At 42.9% G+C, this 20,169-nt stretch overlaps 1 protein-coding gene and 1 non-coding gene across 2 annotated transcripts in view; both read right to left on the bottom strand.

Moving 5' to 3' along the window:
- LOC128706584 (cell adhesion molecule 3) overlaps positions 1-20,169 on the bottom strand; it is a 412,130-nt gene that overhangs the window by 330,362 nt on the left and 61,599 nt on the right. The gene's annotated exons all lie outside the window — the stretch shown is intronic.
- On the bottom strand, positions 2,157-2,275 carry LOC128684739 (5S ribosomal RNA). Its single transcript, XR_008406411.1, has one exon. It is a non-coding gene; the product is annotated as a 5S ribosomal RNA (ribosomal RNA).

Here is a 20,169-nt window from a genome sequence, read left to right as displayed (position 1 = left end):
CTTGGCTGGAATAGAAGTGGGTGAGATCATTTTTGTTAGTAGGTTTGCGGCAATCTTGAAATCTTAGATTGTTATCAACTCTGTAAATGAGGATGTCTAGAAAAGGTAGCTTGTCATTGGATTCTTCTTCTAGAGTAAACTGGATAGCTGGTTCAACTGCATTGAGCCTTGCTTGAAGATTCCGTACATCAAAGCGTTTGGGAGTTATTATGAGAACGTTGTCTACATAACGTAACCAAGTGACGCTGGAGGGGATGATGCTGGTGAAGTGTTCAGCTTCCAGGTGCTCCATATACAAGCTGGAGCTATATACAGAAGATGAGGTAATCAGTTCCTCAGCCTAGGAGTTAGTGTGGAGAGCACCGTGGTCGTAGAGATTCTGAGGCACAGGCAAGGAGACTGGCGCTTATACAGACGTCAGCGCCAGTCCCCCTGCCCGTGCTTCAGAATCTCTACGACCACGGTGCTCTCCACACCAACTCCAAGGCTGAGGGACTGATTACCTCATCTTTTGTATAAAGTTCCACTGTCTTCTAGTTAGGTCCTAGAATCTGTATTGATAAAGCCACTGGATGGCGAAACGTCTACAATAAAGATAACCAGATGTTGCACATGTGTCTTAACTTTAATCTTGTCGGTATTGTATACCTTTCTTGCCTAACGAAAGCTATATAGACTTGAAGAACAACCTGAGGACTCCTATTATTTATACTTCTTATATGAAGCCAAGGATTCTGTTAACTTTATTGCGAACACTTGTGCACTGTTGTCTTGGTTTTACATTACTGCTAACCAGAACTCCCAAATCCTTTTCGCAATCAGTAATATTAAGATCAACATTATTTAGTTTATATGTGGCATGGCTATTTTCCTGTCCAATGTTTAGAACTTTGCATTTGTCTATATTAAACTGCATCTGTCACTTCTCCGACCACTGCATCAGTCTACTCAAATCTTCCTGGAGTGTTCTAATGTCCTCGTCAGAATGAATTCGTTTGGGGGGGACTAGTCTGGTTGATAAGTAAGACATGTGCAACAGTTCCTTAGCCCGAGGCTGAGGGACTGACCACTGTCCACGGTGATGGACTAATGACATCGTCTTTACATCTTTACTGCTTCTTCACACTCTTCTGTACTCGACTGAAGAAACCTGCTTTGTAGGCGAAACGTTTCGGAATGATGATGCCTAACTGTTGCACGTGTGTCTTGTTTATCAACCAGTCGGTATTGTATACCATTTTAATATTCATTAGTGTGGTGTTACAGAGCCCCATAGCTTACTTCTGTAGTGTCTTTAAGTCTTAGTTCAAGGCGTTGGAAGAGGTTCTACTTTTAAAGTCTGATAAGTGGCAGATGCAGATTAATGTAGACAAATGTAAAGTTCCAATCCTTGGAAAAGAAAATAACCACGACACTTTCAAACTATAAAAATATAGGTCTTAATTATTTTGAATGTTTTTTTTTTTTTTTTTTTTTTAGGAATTTTGGTTAGCAGTATCTAAAGCTAAGACAACAGTGCATAAGTGTTTGCAATGAAGTGAATAGTATTCTTGGCTTCTTATCAAAAAATATAAACAACACGAGTCCTCATGTATACTTCAACTCTATATATTGTTGGTTAGGCCTCATTTAGATTAAGTTGCTCAGTTATGGTTACCGCATTACAGAAAGGAAAAGTACAGAGAAGGATGACAAAGTTGATCCTGTGAATCAGAAATATTCCCTACGAGGACAGACTAAGGGCACTGAATCTGCATTCTCTAAAAAGACATAGAACTAGGGGAAATATGATTGAAAGAATTAAGAGTAAGACGGAGAGTAGGAGAGCAGATGAAGGAGCCCCGAGGAAGGGTAGGGGTAAGATAAGATTTTGTTCGGATTTTTAACCCCGGAGGGTTAGCCACCCAGGATAACCCAAGAAAGTCAGTGCGTCATCGAGGACTGTCTAACTTATTTCCATTGGGGTCCTTAATCTTGTCCCCCAGGATGCGACCCACACCAGTCGACTAACACCCAGGTACCTATTTGCTGCTAGGTGAACAGGACAATAGGTGTAAGGAAACGTGTCGGAATGTTTCCACCCGCCGGGAATCGAACCCGGACCCTCCGTGTGTGAAGCGGGAGCTTTAGCCACCAGGACACCGGGCCACGTTTAATGCCAACAGCATTTGGTGTTCCCAGGCGGTCACCCATCCAAGTACTAACCAAACCCAACGTTGCTTAACTTCGCTGATCGGACGAGAAGCGGTGTATTCAACGTGGTATGGCCGTTGACAGACCAAGTGTGTAGACCAAGTGTTTTAGATAAGGGTAAAGAGGTTTTTGTGGCATTTATGCATTTGGAAAAGGCGTATGACAGGGTGGATAGGGGGGGCAATGTGCCAGATATTGCAAATGTATGGAATAAGAGGTAGGTTATGGAAAGCAGTGAAAAGTTTTTACGAGGATAATGAGGCTCAGGTATGTAGGAGAGAGGGAGATTATTTTCCAGTAAAAGTAGGCCTTAGACAAAGATGTGTGATGTCACTATGGTTGTTCAATATCTTTATAAATGGGGTTGTAAGAGAAGTGAATGCTCGGGTGTTGTCAAGAGGTGTGGGGTTAAAAGATAAAGAATCTAACACAAAGTGGGAGTTGTCACAGTTGCTCTTTGCTCTGTGCTTTTAGGAGATTCTGAAGAGAAGTTGCGGAGGTTGGTAGATGAGTTTGGTAGGGTATGCAAAAAAAGAAAATTAAAAGTGAATATAGGAAAGAGTAAGGTGATGAAGATAACAAAAAAAAATAGGTAACTAAAGATTGGATATCAGATTGGAGGGAGAGAGTATGGAGGAGGTAAATGCATTCAGATATTTAGGAGTGGACGTGTCAGCGGATGGGTCTATGAAAGATGAGGTGAATCATAGAATTGATGAGGGGAAAAAGGTGAGCGGTGCACTGAGGAGTCTGTTGAGACAAAGAACTCTGTTCATGGAAGCAAAGAGGGGAATTTATGAGAGCATAGCTTTATCAACGCTCTTATATGGGTGTGAAGCATGGGTGATGAATGTTGCAACAAGGAGAAGGTTGGAGGCAGTGTGATGCAATGTGTGAGGCAATGTATGATGTGAATATAATGCAGAAAATTCGTAGTTTGGAAATTAGGAGGAGGTGCAGGATTACCAAAATTATTATCCAGAGGACTGAGGAGGGGTTGTTGAGGTGGTTCGGACATGTAGAGAGAATGGAACGAAATAGAATGATATCGAAAGTGTATAAATATATAATGGATGGAAGGCGGGGTAGGGGTTGGCCTAGGGAAGGTTGGAGGGAGGGGGTAAAGGAGCTTTAGTGTGCGAGGGGCTTGGACTTCCAGCAAGAGTGTGTTAGGAGTGAATGGAGACAGATGCTTTTTATGATTTGACGTGCTGTTGGAGTGTGAGCAAGGTAACATTTACAAAGGGACTGAGGGAAACTGGCAGGCCAGACTTGAGTCCTGGAGATGGGAAGTACAGTGTCGGCACTCTGAAGGATTGGTGTTAATGTTGCAGTTTTATAACTATAGTGTAAGCACGCCTCTGGCAAGGCAGTGATGGAGTGAATGATGGTAAAGGATTTTCTTTCTCGGGCCACCCTATCTTGGTGGGAAACGGCCGATGTGTTAATAAAAAAAATAAAAAAAAATAATCGAGGTGTACAAATGAAAAACATGAATAAATAAAGGGGATGTAAATAAGGGGCTAAAAATATCTAACCATGACAAGACTCGCAGCAATAGATTCAAATTGGAAAAATTTAGATTTAGAAAGGAGATAGGAAAGCACTGGTTTAGTTATAAAGTTGTGGATAAGTGGAACAAACTCCCGGGTAGATTCAGTGAGGGTGGGTGTAAGTTGAACCTGCCTAACATGAGTGTGTAGAATAGAGGCAGTGTGTGTGTGTGTTCACAACTGGGTAGGGTTAGTGGTCCCTATTTCAGTCATGAAATTCAGCCTAGAGCCTGCCGCCCCGTTCTAGTTCCTGAAATAAACTCACCTATATTACCACACAGGAGGCTGTGTGAAGACTGTCGTATCAGACAGTTGATATGATACGTCTCTGGTAGTGGTAGTGCCACCTCTATGCACATGTGTATACCTGAATGCATTCACCAATACTCATGAGGTAGTGTTGGGGTCGGGGGATACCTGAGAACTACCTGTATGAGTCACGCAACTGCCTGCTCCAGTTAGTGAGTCCCTCGCCTGCCTGCGGTGGGTTGTATAATATATGAATGGTAATTCACTGCGCAAGGTTTATGTTTGGGAAGTCGCCCTTCTTACTGCTCAAATGTGACTCCTCGCTGGAAATAAATGGTATAAAATACCGACACAATGGAAATACAAACACATATGCAGTATAATGCACTATAATTGAACAAGTATTTTCCAAACTTCACTATCCTCATCACTTCATCAGAGACTGCAGACGACGGGCATTAAACATCTTCAACACACCCAGAGAAGACACTGCCGAGAAGAGATACATAATCCTCCCCACCAACTCCATTGCCAAACACGTTTCCAATATCTTTTCCAATACCTCATTCCAAGTATCTACCTCCACAACCACGACCATCAAGGACATTACCAGTAATAGACAGGACAAGCTTCCATCCTCTGCAGGAGTATACATAATCCCTTGTAATCTTCTTTCTTTCAACACACCGGCCGTATCCCACCGAGGCGGGGTGGCCCAAAAGGAAAAACGAAAGTTTCTCCTTTTACATTTAGTAATATATACAGGAGAAGAGGTTACTAGCCCCTTGCTCCCGGCATTTTAGTCGCCTCTTACAACACGCATGGCTTACGGAGGAAGAATTCTGTTCCACTTCCCCATGGAGATAAGAGGAAATAAACAAGAATAAGAACTAGAAAGAAAATAGAAGAAAACCCAGAGGGGTGTGTATATATGTGCTTGTACATGTATGTGTAGTGGGACCTAAGTGTAAGTAGAAGTAGCAAGACGTACCTGAAAACTTGCATGTTCATGAGACAGAAAAAAGGACACCAGCAATCCTACCATCATGTAAAACAATTACAGGCTTTCGTTTTACACTCACTTGGCAGGACGGTAGTACCTCCCTGGGCGGTTGCTGTCTACCAACCTACTACCTAGAATCCCTTGTAATGACTGCAGCAAATAATACGTGGGCGAAACATCAGGAGACCTCCAAACACGTATTTCAGAACACCAATATGCATGCAGGACTGACGATCCAAGGAATGCCTGTGTACAACACTGCAATTCACACAACCATTTATCGCCAGAGAAGACAACACTCAATACCGAAGAATCCTGGAATCATCGCTTATCTCTATATCCAACAACTTCAACCAGAACAATGGCTTCTATAACATAACTAACCACTTGCCAAGAAACTTCTTCATCACTATCCCACATAAGAACAGGAATGGAGGAACACTGCAGAAGGTCTACTCACATACTTATCCAATCTTCCTTCCAAGCTACCCAAGATTTTAGACTCTATAACCCCACTCGGTAGATCATCAGATGCAGCATTCTCCACCTGACCTCAACATTCTGAACCTGACTATAAATACTCGCGTACCTTCCACCCCAGGTAGATCTGTTTGTGACTTGAAAAAGCTCACTGTGTGGGCGAAACGTTGTCAATAAAGGATCACATTATACTGCACATGTGTTTATATTTCCACCGTGACTCCTCGCTGTTGGCTCAGCTACCCCGTGGGCACTTCTTGGCGGGAAAGACGCTGCCTGTGGCCTATTTAATGTGTATTTGATACGTTAAGTTAGATGACTATCTCTAACTTAGTCTAAATAAATGTTGTATTAAGTAGTAATGGTAGAGTGTAAGTAGCCTAAAGAGTTGCTAAGTCTAAGAATTAAGTCTATGTACAGAAGTTGGTACCTCATAGGCGTCGTCTCCCCCGTCCACAACATTCCCCCATCTAGGGAGTATAACGGTTCTGGGGAATCACGAAATTCCCCACAATGAGCCAGTAGGTCCGCAGCAGTGCTCCTTCCTTCTTATGTCGGCTTCAGATATTTAAGAATTGGTGCATCTTAATCGACAGCATTTTTTAACTGAATTTCTGAATTTCTGTTTGTCAATTTTATAAATTTTGTATCAAATTGGTCTTAAAAAATAAAATATATTTTTTCTTAGAGGATTGTAGAGAATTTTGAATAAAACAGCTGCAAAAAGAAATTTGAGAAATATTGAAAACTCACGTTTTTATAATGTGTTTAATTTTCAAAAGTTTGGTGAACTCACGAAATGGTAATAACCATACCACGGGTGGGGTTAGAACCCGCGATAAGAGAGTCTCAAAATCTCAGTAGTAGTACCAGTTCCTAGTAACCAGTTACCAGTAACCAGTGTACCAGTAGATGACTCACTACCAACCCTCTGTGTGAATCACTGACTGTTATTCATGTTGCTGCTGACCATAGCATGTTTTCAAACACCACTCACCCTGTAGGTGCTGGTGGGTCAGTCTGAGATAGGGAGCAGAGAGAGACAGGGCGGCTGTTGGCGCTTCCCATACTTCCGTTATAATTATACTTACTAACCAGCCTATGTGAGTATTTTTATCCCATCCACGTTATCGAACCCACGTGACAAAAACTCCAGACCGTTACGTGAAGCTGACGAGACGGTCTGGAGTTTTGAGATTCTCTGATCTCGGATTCTAACCCCACCCGTGGTATGGTTTATACAGTACGAGGTTAGGTAATGTTTGCCAGGAAACAGGACAAGTGTTTCCTGACGTGAGTCTTAATCATATGATAACCCGTCATTGGAGCTTTTTGGTCATCTGACCGAGGCCTTCTGCTGGCTTACCCGTCCACCCTTTAAACATTAATGGTTATAATGTTTAAAGGGTTATAATGTTTAAAGGGTAGATCCTAATATTATGGATTGCGAAAAAGATTTAGGAGTTCTGGTTAGCAGTAATCTGAAACCAAGACAACAGTGCATAAGTGTTCGCAATAAAGCTAACAGAATCCTTGGCTTCATATCAAGAAGCATAAATAATAGGAGTCCTCAGGTTGTTCTTCAACTCTATACATCCTTGGTTAGGCCTCATTTAAATTATGCTGCGCAGTTTTGGTCACCGTATTACAGAATGGATATAAATGCTCTGGAAAATGTACAAAGGAGATTGACAAAGTTGATCCCATGTATCAGAAATCTTCCCAATGAGGATAGACTAAGGGCCCTGAATCTGCACTCTCTAGAAAGACGTAGAATTAGGGGGATATGATTAAGGTGTATAAATGGAAGACAGGAATAAATAAAGGGGATGTAAATAGTGTGCTGGTTTAGAAAGACACGTAATGGTGACGTGTACTTAGCTCTGTGAAGACCTGTTTGTGTGCTCTTGAGTGGTGACCTGTACTTTGAGTGCTGACCTATACTTAACTCTGTGAAGAAGTGTCTTGTTTGCTCCCGTGGACTGAACCAAGATGCCCTCCATCGAGCAACTTTACCAGCAACTTAAGGAAGAATTGAGGGCAGCGAAGATGGAGATACGGCGATTGACCGAGGAAAACAAGAGGATTCGTAGTAGTCCTCCTGTTTCGAGTCCTCAGGTCAAGAAGGGATCGTGGTCAGTGGCTGGACAGCAGGGGACGACGAAGTTGACGATCAAGAAGACGAATGGAAAGCCAGAAACGATGAAGAAGAAAGAGACTGCTGTGGAAACTCCCGTGGAAACCTCCAACGCATTCTCGGTGCTACCCGACGAATGTGAGTCTACTACTGGGATCGTCACGACGAACGACAACAAGGAAGGTAAGAATATTGTTGTTGTTGGGGATAGCCAGGTTAGATACATGGATAGGGCATTCTGCTTGAAGGACAGGAGTAGGAGACAAAGGGTATGCTTTCCTGGGGCTGGGATGGAGGACATTGTTAGCCGGCTTGACAACATCATGAACGGTAATGGGATCAATCCTATTATTTGCCTCAGTGCTGGAGGCAATGATGTAGGCAAGCGTAGAAGTGAGGATTTAGTTAGAAAGTTCAGGACAGCTATAGACATGATTAGGAAGAAGGGGGGGCGCCCTGTTATATGTGGCATTTTGCCAAGAAGAGGTGTTGGTAATGAATGGTTGTCCAGAGCAATTGGTGTCAATTGCTGGCTGGACAAATACTGTAAGGAAAATGCGGTGACATTCATTGACAACTGGGACCTCTTCTATGGCAGAAATGACATGTATGCCAGGGATGGGGTTCACTTATCTAGGTGTGGGGTGGGAGCACTGGCCAACGCAGTGGAGGGAGCTGTTAGGTCTTTAAACTAGGAATAGTTAGTGGTATGGGTTTCTGCGGGAAAACTGTGAAGTCTCAGGGTAGTAATATGAGTACTAGGAGAACTAGTAATAGGCAAAATGAGGTGGATATCGGAAAGCCAGTGGCACTAATTGACAAGGACAGTAATAGGTTTAGTAGAATAACAGAAAGGAGCAGGAATGATAAAGAGAAAGGAGGGTCCTTAAGTATATATTACACAAATAGTCGCAGTGCTAGGAATAAGATGGACGAGTTGAGACTAGTTGCTAGTGCAGGTAACATAGATGTATTTGCCATTACTGAGACGTGGTTTAATTCAAAAAGTCGGGACATGCCTGCAGAATGTCACATTCAGGGTTTCAAATTGTTCCAAGTAGATAGAAGTATCGGGAAGGGGGGTGGGGTGGCATTGTATGTCCGAGATCGCTTGAACTGTTGCATTAAAACGGGTATTAAGTCTGAAGTAACACATACAGAGTCTGTTTGGATAGAATTCTCAGAGGGGCATGAAAAATTAACTTTAGGTGTGATATACCGTCCCCCAAATTTAGATAGGGACCAGGGAAGACTACTATGGGAGGAAATTGTTAGGGCCACAAGGCACGATAATGTAGTAATTCTAGGAGACTTTAACTTTAGTCATATTGATTGGAATTTCTTGACTGGGAATTTAGAATCATACGACTTCTTAGAAGTAGTTCAGGATTGTTTTCTGAAGCAGTTTGTGACAGAACCTACAAGGGGTAATAACCTGCTTGACTTAGTTCTGGCAAACAATGAATCCCTTGTTAATAATTTAGAAGTTTCAGAAGAACTGGGTGCTAGCGACCACAAATCAATTACATTTAGAATTGAATGGAAGTATGATAGTAGGGATAACTCAGTAACAGTCCCAGATTTTCGCTTAGCAGATTACGATGGGCTTAGAGAACACTTATCATCTGTTGACTGGGGTAACGAAGAGAGCTATCAATATGACAGTTTTCTGAACACAATACATGCTGCTCAAAGAACATTTATCCCTTATAAAGAAATTAGATCAAATAGAAATGACCCAAAATGGATGAATAATAGGCTGAAATATCTACTAGGGCATAAGAAAGGAATTTATAGGCGTATCAAAAGAGGCGAGGGTCATCTTATGAATCAGTATATTGACACTAAGAGGGACATTAAAAAGGGGATAAGAAAAGCTAAAAGGGACTATGAAATTAAAGTTGCTAGGGATTCTAAAACTAACCCAAAAAGTTTTTTCCAGGTATATAGAACAAAAGTCAGAGATAAGATAGGTCCCCTTAAAAATAACTATGGGCATCTTACTGACAAAGAGAATGAAATGTGCTCGATTTTAAATAATTATTTTCTCTCGGTTTTTACACAGGAAGACACTAATAATATTCCGGTAATTAATTTTTATAGTGGATCAGAAGAAGATAAATTATGTAACATCACAGTCACTAGTGAAATGGTTGTGAAGCAGATAGACAGACTGAAGCAAAATAAGTCACCGGGTCCTGATGAGGTTTTTTCAAGGGTTCTAAAGGAATGCAAAATGGAAGTCTGTGAACCATTAACTAATATTTTTAATTTATCTCTTCAAACAGGTGCAGTGTCTGATATGTGGAAGATGGCTAATGTAATTCCTATTTTTAAAACAGGGGACAAGTCGTTACCGTCAAATTACCGCCCAATAAGCCTGACCTCAATTGTAGGCAAATTACTAGAGTCAATTATAGCTGAGATTATAAGAAGCCATCTCGATAAGCATAGCTTGATTAATGATACTCAGCATGGATTCACAAGAGGCCGGTCTTGTCTAACTAATTTATTAACTTTCTTCAGTAAAGCTTTTGAGGCTGTTGACCACGACAAAGAATTTGATATTATTTACTTAGATTTTAGTAAGGCATTTGACAGAGTTCCGCACCAAAGACTGTTGAAGAAAGTAGCAGCTCATGGCATTGGGGGAAGGGTGCTCTCGTGGATCGAATCATGGCTCACAGACAGGAAGCAAAGAGTGTCCATAAATGGGGTTAAATCCGAGTGGGGATCAGTAACAAGTGGCGTTCCACAGGGATCAGTCTTGGGCCCGTTGTTGTTTATAATATATATCAATGATCTTGATGAAGGAATTACTAGTGATATGAGCAAATTCGCCGATGACACGAAGATAGGTAGGATAATTGATTCAAACGTAGATGTTAGGGAACTTCAGGAGGATTTAGACAAACTCTACTCTTGGTCAGAAAAGTGGCAGATGCAGTTCAATGTAGATAAATGCAAGGTTCTGAAGCTCGGGAGTGTCCATAACCCTAGCACTTATAAGTTAAATAATGTAGAACTTAACCATACAGATTGCGAAAAGGACTTGGGGGTTATGGTAAGCAGCAACCTTAAACCAAGACAGCAATGCCTAAGCGTACGTAATAAGGCAAATAGATTACTGGGATTTATATCAAGAAGTGTAAGCAACAGAAGTCCAGAGGTCATACTGCAGCTTTATACATCATTAGTAAGGCCTCACCTAGATTATGCAGCTCAATTCTGGTCTCCATATTACAGAATGGACATAAATTCGTTAGAAAACATTCAGCGTAGGATGACTAAATTAATACATAGCATTAGAAATCTTCCTTATGAAGAAAGATTGAAGACTCTTAAGTTACATTCACTTGTTAGACGAAGAATGAGGGGAGACCTGATCGAAGTGTATAAATGGAAGATAGGTGTTAATAAAGGGGATATTAACAAGGTCTTGAGGATATCTCTCCAAGAGAGAACCCGCAGTAATGGATTTAAATTAGATAAGTTTAGATTTAGAAAGGACATAGGCAAGTATTGGTTTGGAAATAGGGTAGTTGATGAGTGGAACAGTCTACCTAGTTGGGTTATTGAGGCTAGGACTTTGGGTAGTTTCAAATTTAGGTTGGATAAGTACATGAGTGGGAGGGGTTGGATTTGAGTGGGACTTGCACATCAGAGCTTATTTCTTGGGTAGCATTGAAAATTGGGTGGGTCAAATGTTTGTTAGTGGGATGAATTGTAAAGGACCTGCCTAGTATGGGCCAACAGGCCTGCTGCAGTGTTCCTCCTTTCTTATGTTCTTATGTTCTTATGACCCTTAAGTCAATGTGACCTGACCTGACTAGGTTGGGTGCATTGGCTTAAGCCGGTAGAAGACTTGGACCTGCCTCGCATGGGCCAGTAGGCCTGCTGCAGTGTTTCTTCGTTCTTACGTTCTTATGATTATAACCTTGGAGTTAGAGTACGTCCAGTTGTAAGCTACAGTGTTCTTGTCCCATTTAACTTCTACAAGGATATGAAGTTATAACGTCATAACGTTATAACTTCATATCTGAATGATTTAGACACATGTGCAACATCTGGGTATCTTTATTGCAGACGTTTCGCCATCCAGTGACTTTATCAATACCTGTCCTCCTTTCCACTTGAGGATTAGTATTTAAGCGCCAGCCTCCTTGCCTCTGCTCCTGAGTCTACACGACTACGATGTTCTTCACGCCAACTCCAAGGCTGAGGGACTGATTACCTCATCTTTTGTATATAGTTCTACTGTCTTCAGATTATGTCCAAGAATCTGTATTGATAAAGCCAATGGATGGCGATACGTCTACAGTAAAGATACCCAGATGTTGCACATGTGTCTATATCTTCATCTTGTCGGTATTGTATACCATTCTTTTACAACTTCATATCTGATTGACTTCACATTTTAACAGAACATAAGAAAGGAGGAACACTGCAGCAGACCTGTTGGCCCATACTAGGCAGGTCCTTTAAAATCCTTCCCACTAACAAAACATTTTCAACCCTGGTCAACTATTTGTAAGTGCAGGTGCCCTCTGCTTAATTTTATATAAGTTATCCCTTAAATTGGTTTCAATGGAATAATTGCAGAAATTTTCTTTTGATCGACTTCAGCAATCACGTATCCTACTTAGACGAAAGTTGTTGTTGTTAAGGGAGTGTTTAGACCCCATATTACCATTTTTTATTTCATAATGTCATTGCTTTGAATGTAGATAAATGGTTCAGAGAACCGACTAGTTGATAAATTAGACACATGTGCAACATTTGAGTACCTTCGCGTATATGCTGCATTCTTTTCATGACTCATGGAGTGATTACATCGACTCCAGCCTGAGGGACTGATTACCTCAAACTCCTGATCTTCACCATTCTTCTTCGTATTGGACTGATAAAACAACTGTGTGGCGATACGTTTCCTCAGTAAAGATACTCGTGTTGCATATGGGCCTAATTTATGGTATAGCTTAATTTTTATATTGCATTATTTTTGCTTAGATGTTGGTGAATCGCTCTTGATCCGAGGAACTGGAATTACCCTCTTCTTCTTTGGATTGAATCTGAATGCCTTTTAGAGATGTTATGAAACGCCCAGTGGTTTGCTATTCTCTCCCAATTAAAATACTACAAAGATTCTGAATGGCTTCAGTCTTTAATTGCTGATTACACTTATGAAATAGATGAGGCGTTCATTTGGGTTTAGGTTGTGTAGGTACACATTTTGTTGGATTCCATGCAATAACTGGAGAATGTGTTCTCTGGTCGGCTTTAAACTTGTGCAAGAAAGGTATAAAATACCGACAATATGAAAGTTAAGACACATGTGCAACATCTGGATATCTCCTCCACCACGATGCTGTGAACACTAACTCCAAGGCCGAGGGACTGATTACCTCATCTTTTGTATATAGTTCTACTGTCTTCCTATTATGTCCTAGAATCTGTATTGATAAAGCCACTGGATGGCGAAACGTCTACAATAAAGATATCCAGATGTTGCACATGGGCTTTAAACTTACAGTGCTGATATATTTTCCTCGAAGGAAGCTTCACCAAGATTTAAGTGTGTGAAGGTTTGAATACACCAGTTTTTATTAATCAAATTGCTTTCTATGAAATATCCGGAGAATGTTTCTCCTGATCAGAAATACTGTAAGTTACAGTGTTTGACTTTACTGGGTTTTGCTTGGTTAAATCTGACCTGACCTGTGACCTGACCTGACTAGGTTGGGTGCATTGGCTTAAGCCGGTAGGAGACTTGGACCTGCCTCGCATGGGCCAGTAGGCCTTCTGCAGTGTTCCTTCGTTCTTATGTTCTTATGTTCTTAAATCTGCGTAATGTACTTTCTGCGTAATGTCTGTGTGCATCTAGACCACTGAACGTTGTTTTGTTCCAAAAGTTTAAATGAAATGTATGTAATTATCTACATGTATACTTTCTTTCTTAAATCTTAAACGCTGATCAGTCTTAGAAGAAAGTTCAGATTGATTTTATTTAGTGGAAGAAACCTTGAAAACTTAATTACTGATTTTACATGTGACAAAGTTTGAGTGCCTCATCTCACTGCCTTCATCCCTCAACGCTAGTAACTTGATAATGCATGTTCTGAGCGGCTTCAACCTTGATGTGCTGGTGTATTTTAGGATATTGGTTTCCTGGAGATAACAAGCGAATTACTCTTCATCTTGGTTTCAAAGCGGGTGTTTCTTAGTGGTTTGAATTAGTTAATGGTCCTGTATGTCCTCATTTTACATTTTTACTGGAGAAACGAGAACATCAGCGTCCATGTTATAACTAGTAAATACCTCTTCTGATTCACTTCAGATCTTCAACGTTAATATGTAAGAGCATTGAAAACTTGTGTCATAATCTTCATTTCCTCTCGTGCGCAATGACCTACAGGGGATGTGATGCCTTCCTCGGATCACGCACTGACCAGAATACATTTGGTTTCTCTTGGATGTTCCCTTCCTCTTATGTACCAGTTCTTTTCTTATGGGGCTTTTAGCTGCCAAGGTACAGTGGCCACATTCACAGTATTAAGGCATTTTATTCTAGCTGTCATATTTGCTGTCCTCGAGGGAATGTCCATCAATGACTCATTCGTTCACCGTGACTTCATCATGGTAAGGAGACGAAAGACCTCCGCTCCTTACCATGTTAAGTGTTAAGTGTATGTTCGAATGTGCGAATATGTTGTTTGGAAAGAATTCGTATTCATTTAGAAAACACGTTACTGCTCCCAGACTGCGACTTCCATCTACCAGCACACACACACACACACACACACACACACACACACACACATACACACACACAATGCAAAGTCATGAAGATAGGGGAAGGGCACAGAAGACCACAGACAGAGTATAGGCTAGGTGGCCAAAGACTGCAAACCTCACTCAAGGAGAAAGATCTTGGGGTGAGTATAACACCGAGCATGTCTCCGGAAGCACACATCAATTAGATAACTGCTGCAGCATATGGGCGCCTGGCAAACCTGAGAACAGCATTCCGATACCTTAGTAAGGAATCATTCAAGACACTGTACACCGTGCATGTCAGGCCCATACTGGAGTATGCAGCACCTGTTTGGAACCCGCACTTGATAAAGCACGTCAAGAAACTAGAGAAAGTACAAAGGTTTGCGACAAGGTTAGTTCCAGAGCTAAGGGGAATGTCCTATGAAGAAAGATTAAGGGAAATCGGCCTGACGACACTGGAGGACAGGAGGGTCAGGGGAGACATGATAACGACATATAAAATACTGCGTGGAATAGACAAGGTGGACAAAGACAGGATGTTCCAGGGAGGGGACACAGAAACAAGAGGCCACAATTGGAAGTTGAAGACACAAATGAGTCAGAGAGATATTAGGAAGTATTTCTTCAGTCATAGAGTTGTAAGGCAGTGGAATAGCCTAGAAAATGACGTAGTGGAGGCAGGAACCATACACAGTTTTAAGACGAGGTTTGATAAAGCTCATGGAGCGGGGAGAGAGAGGGCCCAGTAGCAACCGGTGAAGAGGCGGGGCCAGGAGCTAGGATCCGACCCCTGCAACCACAAATAGGTGAGTACACACACACACATACACACATACACACACATATATATACACACACGCACACACACACACACACATACACATACACACACATACATACACACACAAACACACACACACACACACACACACACACACACACACACACGAACGACATGAACGACATGATGGAAGGGTTAGACTCAGAAGTGTCCCTGTTTACAGATGATGTGAAGTTAATGAGGAGAATTAAATCTGATGAGGACCAGGCAGGACTTCAAAGAGACCTGGACAGACTAGACACCTGGTCCAGCAAATGGCTTCTCGAATTTAATCCTGCCAAATGCAAAGTCATGAAGATAGGGGAAGGGCACAGAAGACCACAGACCGAGTATAGGCTAGGTGGCCAAAGACTGCAAACCTCACTCAAGGAGAAAGATCTTGGGGTGAGTATAACACCGAGCATGTCTCCGGAAGCACACATCAACCAGATAACTGCTGCAGCATATGGGCGCCTGGCAAACCTGAGAACAGCATTCCGATACCTTAGTAAGGAATCGTTCAAGACACTGTACACCGTGTATGTCAGGCCCATACAGGAGTATGCAGCACCTGTTTGGAACCCGCACTTGATAAAGCACGTCAAGAAACTAGAGAAAGTACAAAGGTTTGCGACAAGGTTAGTTCCAGAGCTAAGGGGAATGTCCTATGAAGAAAGATTAAGGGAAATCGGCCTGACGACACTGGAGGACAGGAGGGTCAGGGGAGACATGATAACGACATATAAAATACTGCGTGGAAAAGACAAGGTGGACAAAGACAGGATGTTCCAGGGAGGGGACACAGAAACAAGAGGCCACAATTGGAAGTTGAAGACACAAATGAGTCAGAGAGATATTAGGAAGTATTTCTTCAGTCATAGAGTTGTAAGGCAGTGGAATAGCCTAGAAAATGACGTAGTGGAGGCAGGAACCATACACAGTTTTAAGACGAGGTTTGATAAAGCTCATGGAGCGGGGAGAGAGAGAGCCCAGTAGCAACCGGTGAAGAGGCGGGGCCAGGAGCTAAGACTCGACCCCTGCAACCACAAATAGGTGAGTACACACACAAACACACACACACAAACACACACACAAACACACACACACACACACACAAACACACCCCCAAGGCAACTGAACAATCCAAACCAACCATCACACACCGATCCCTCTGTTTCCACCCCCCGCACCACAGTTACAGTATTAGAACAGAAGTTGAAGGTTTGGTACACAAATGCAGATGGATTAACGAATAAACATGAGGAATGGCCAGAAAGAATCAATGAGAAGTCCCCAGACATCATAGCAGTTACAGAAACAAAACTCATGGAGACAATAACAGATGCAATCTTCCCACCAGGATACCAGATCATGAGGAAAGATAGAAGGGGCAGGGGGGGAGGTGGGGTTGCTCTGCTCGTAAAAAACAGATGGAAATTCGAGAAAATGGAAGGAATAGATGAGACGGGAGAAAGAGACTACATAGCAGGTACACTTCAGTCTGGGGAACACAAAGTGGTCATTGCAGTGATGTATAATCCACCACAGAACTGCAGGAGGCCAAGAGAGGAATATGAAGAGAGCAACAGAGCAATGGTGGACACACTTGCTGAGGTGGCAAGAAGAGCTCACTCCAGCAGAGCAAAGTTGCTGGTTATGGGGGATTTCAACCACAGGGAGATTGACTGGGAAAACCTGGAGCCACATGGGGGTCCCGAAACATGGAGAGCCAGGATGTTGGACGTGGTGCTGGAAAACCTCATGCACCAACATGTTAAGGACACTACCAGAGTGAGAGGGGAGGATGAACCAGCAAGATTGGACCTTGTGTTCACCCTGGGCAGCTCAGACATTGAGGACATCAAGTATGAGAGTCCCCTAGGAGCTAGCGACCACGTGGTTCTGTGCTTTGAATACATAGTAGAGCTGCAAGTGGAGAGAATAACAGGAGTAGAATGGGAAAAGCCTGACTATAAAAGAGGGGACTACATAGGGTTGAAGAACTTCCTGCGGGAGGTCCAGTGGGACAGAGAACTGGCAGGAAAGCCAGTAAATGAAATGATGGAATATGTAGCAACAAAATGCAAGGAGGCAGTGGAAAGGTTCATTCCCAAGGGCAACAGTAACAACGGGAAGACCAGAACAAGCCCCTGGTTCACCCGACGGTGTAAGGAGGCAAAAACAAAGTGCAATAGAGAATGGAAAAAGTACAGAAGGCAGAGAACACACGAAAATAGGGAGATCAGTCGCAGAGCCAGGAATGAGTACGCACAGGTAAGGAGGGAGGCCCAGCGACAGTATGAAAATGACATAGCATCGAGAATCAAGACAGACCCGAAACTGTTATATAGCCACATCAGGAGGAAGACAACAGTCAAAGACCAGGTGATCAGATTAAGGACAGAAGGTGGAGAACTCACAAGAAATGATCAGGAGGTATGTGAGGAGCTGAACAGGAGATTTAAGGAAGTTTTTACAGTAGAGACAGGAAGGGCTGTGGGAAGACAGAACAGAAGGGAACATCAAGAGGGAATATACCAACAAGTGTTGGATGACATACGAACAACTGAGGAGGAGGTGAAAAAGCTCTTAAGTGACCTTGACACCTCAAAGGCGATGGGACCGGACAACATCTCCCCATGGGTCCTTAGAGAAGGAGCAGAGATGCTGTGTGTGCCTCTAACCACAATCTTCAACACATCCCTTGAAACTGGGCAACTACCTGAGAAATGGAAGACAGCTAATGTAGTCCCCATATTTAAGAAAGGAAACAGAAACGAGGCACTAAACTACAGACCTGTGTCTCTGACATGTATTGTGTGCAAAGTCATGGAGAAGATTATCAGGAGGAGAGTGGTCGAACACCTGGAAAGGAACAAGATTATAAATGAAAACCAGCATGGGTTCATGGAAGGCAAATCTTGTATCACAAACCTCCTGGAGTTTTATGACAAGGTAACAGAAGTAAGACATGAGAGAGAGGGTTGGGTAGATTGCGTTTTCCTAGACTGCAGGAAGGCCTTTGACACAGTTCCCCACAAGAGATTAGTGCAGAAGCTGGAGGATCAGGCACACGTAAAAGGAAGGGCACTGCAATGGATAAGGGAATACCTGACAGGGAGGCAGCAACGAGTCATGGTACGTGAAGAGGTATCACAGTGGGCGCCTGTTACGAGCGGGGTCCCACAGGGGTCAGTTCTAGGACCAGTGCTATTTTTGATATATGTGAACGACATGATGGAAGGAATAGACTCTGAAGTGTCCCTGTTCGCAGATGACATGAAGTTGATGAGAAGAATTAAATCGGACGAGGATGAGGCAGGACTGCAAAGAGACCTGGAGAGGCTGGACATGTGGTCCAGTAACTGGCTTCTCGAATTCAATCCAGCCAAATGCAAAGTCATGAAGATTGGGGAGGGGCAAAGAAGACCGCAGACAGAGTATAGGCTAGGTGGACAAAGACTACAGACCTCACTCAGGGAGAAAGACCTTGGGGTGACCATAACACCGAGCACATCACCGGAGGCACACATCAACCAAATAACCGCTGCAGCATACGGGCGCCTGGCAAACCTGAGAATAGCGTTCCGATACCTTAATAAGGAATCGTTCAAGACACTGTACACTGTGTATGTTAGGCCCATACTGGAGTATGCAGCACCAGTCTGGAACCCACACCTGGTCAAGCACGTCAAGAAGTTAGAGAAAGTACAAAGGTTTGCAACAAGGCTAGTCCCAGAGCTCAAGGGAATGTCGTACGAGGAAAGGTTAAGGGAAATCGGACTGACGACACTGGAGGACAGAAGGGTCAGGGGAGACATGATAACGACATACAAGATACTGCGGGGAATAGACAAGGTGGACAGAGATAGGATGTTCCAGAGAGGGGACACAGGGACAAGGGGTCACAACTGGAAGCTGAAGACTCAGACGAGTCACAGGGACGTTAGGAAGTATTTCTTCAGTCATAGAGTTGTCAGCAAGTGGAATAGCCTAGCAAGTGAAGTAGTGGAGGCAGGAACCATACATAGTTTTAAGAAGAGGTATGACAAAGCTCAGGAAGCAGAGAGAGAGAGGATCCAGTAGCGATCAGTGAAGAGGCGGGGCCAGGAGCTGAGTCTCGACCCCTGCAACCACAATTAGGTGATAAACAATTAGGTGAGTACAAACTCACACACACACACACACGCATACACATACACACACACACACGCACACACACACATACACACACACACACACACACACACACACACACACACACACACACACACACACACACACACACACACACACACACACATATGCTCACACACACACACACACACACACACACTTATGCACACACACACACACACACACACACACACACACACACACACACACACACACACACACATACACACACATATACAGGATTTCACACCTTCCTGTGAAGTGACCCTATAACCCTTCCTTTCCCCCCATCTCTCTCCCTCTCCTCTCCTCTCTTTTCCTCTCTCTCTCTCTCTCTCTCTCTCTCTCTCTCTCTCTCTCTCTCTCTCTCTCTCTCTCTCTCTCTCTCTCTCTCTCTCTCTCTATCTATCTATCTATCTATCTATCTCTATTTCTCTCCCCCTTTCTCTCATCCTCTCTCTCTTCCTCTCTCTCTTCCTCTCTCTCTTCCTCTCACTCTTTCTCTCTCTCTTCCTCTCTCTCTCCCTCTCCCTCTCTCTCTTCCTCTCTTCCTCTCTTTCTCTCTTCCTCTTCTTTTTTTTCTCTCTCTCTCTCTCTTCCCTTGTCACTCCCCCCCTCTCTCTTACCTTTTCCCTCTCTCTCACTTTCTCCCCCTTTTTCTTTTCTTTTCCCCTCCTTCTAGGCTCCCCTTCTCTCTCTTTCTCCCTCTCACTATCTACCCCTTTTTCTTTTTCTCTTTCTCTCTCTCTTTCACTAAAAAAAAAAAAAATGGTTGGGACTT

This window comes from Cherax quadricarinatus, chromosome 2 (genome assembly GCF_038502225.1).
Source record: "Cherax quadricarinatus isolate ZL_2023a chromosome 2, ASM3850222v1, whole genome shotgun sequence".
Taxonomy (NCBI): Eukaryota; Metazoa; Arthropoda; class Malacostraca; order Decapoda; family Parastacidae; genus Cherax; species Cherax quadricarinatus.
Note: the sequence above shows the minus strand (reverse complement) of the source record. Positions and strands in the feature narration are given on the sequence as shown.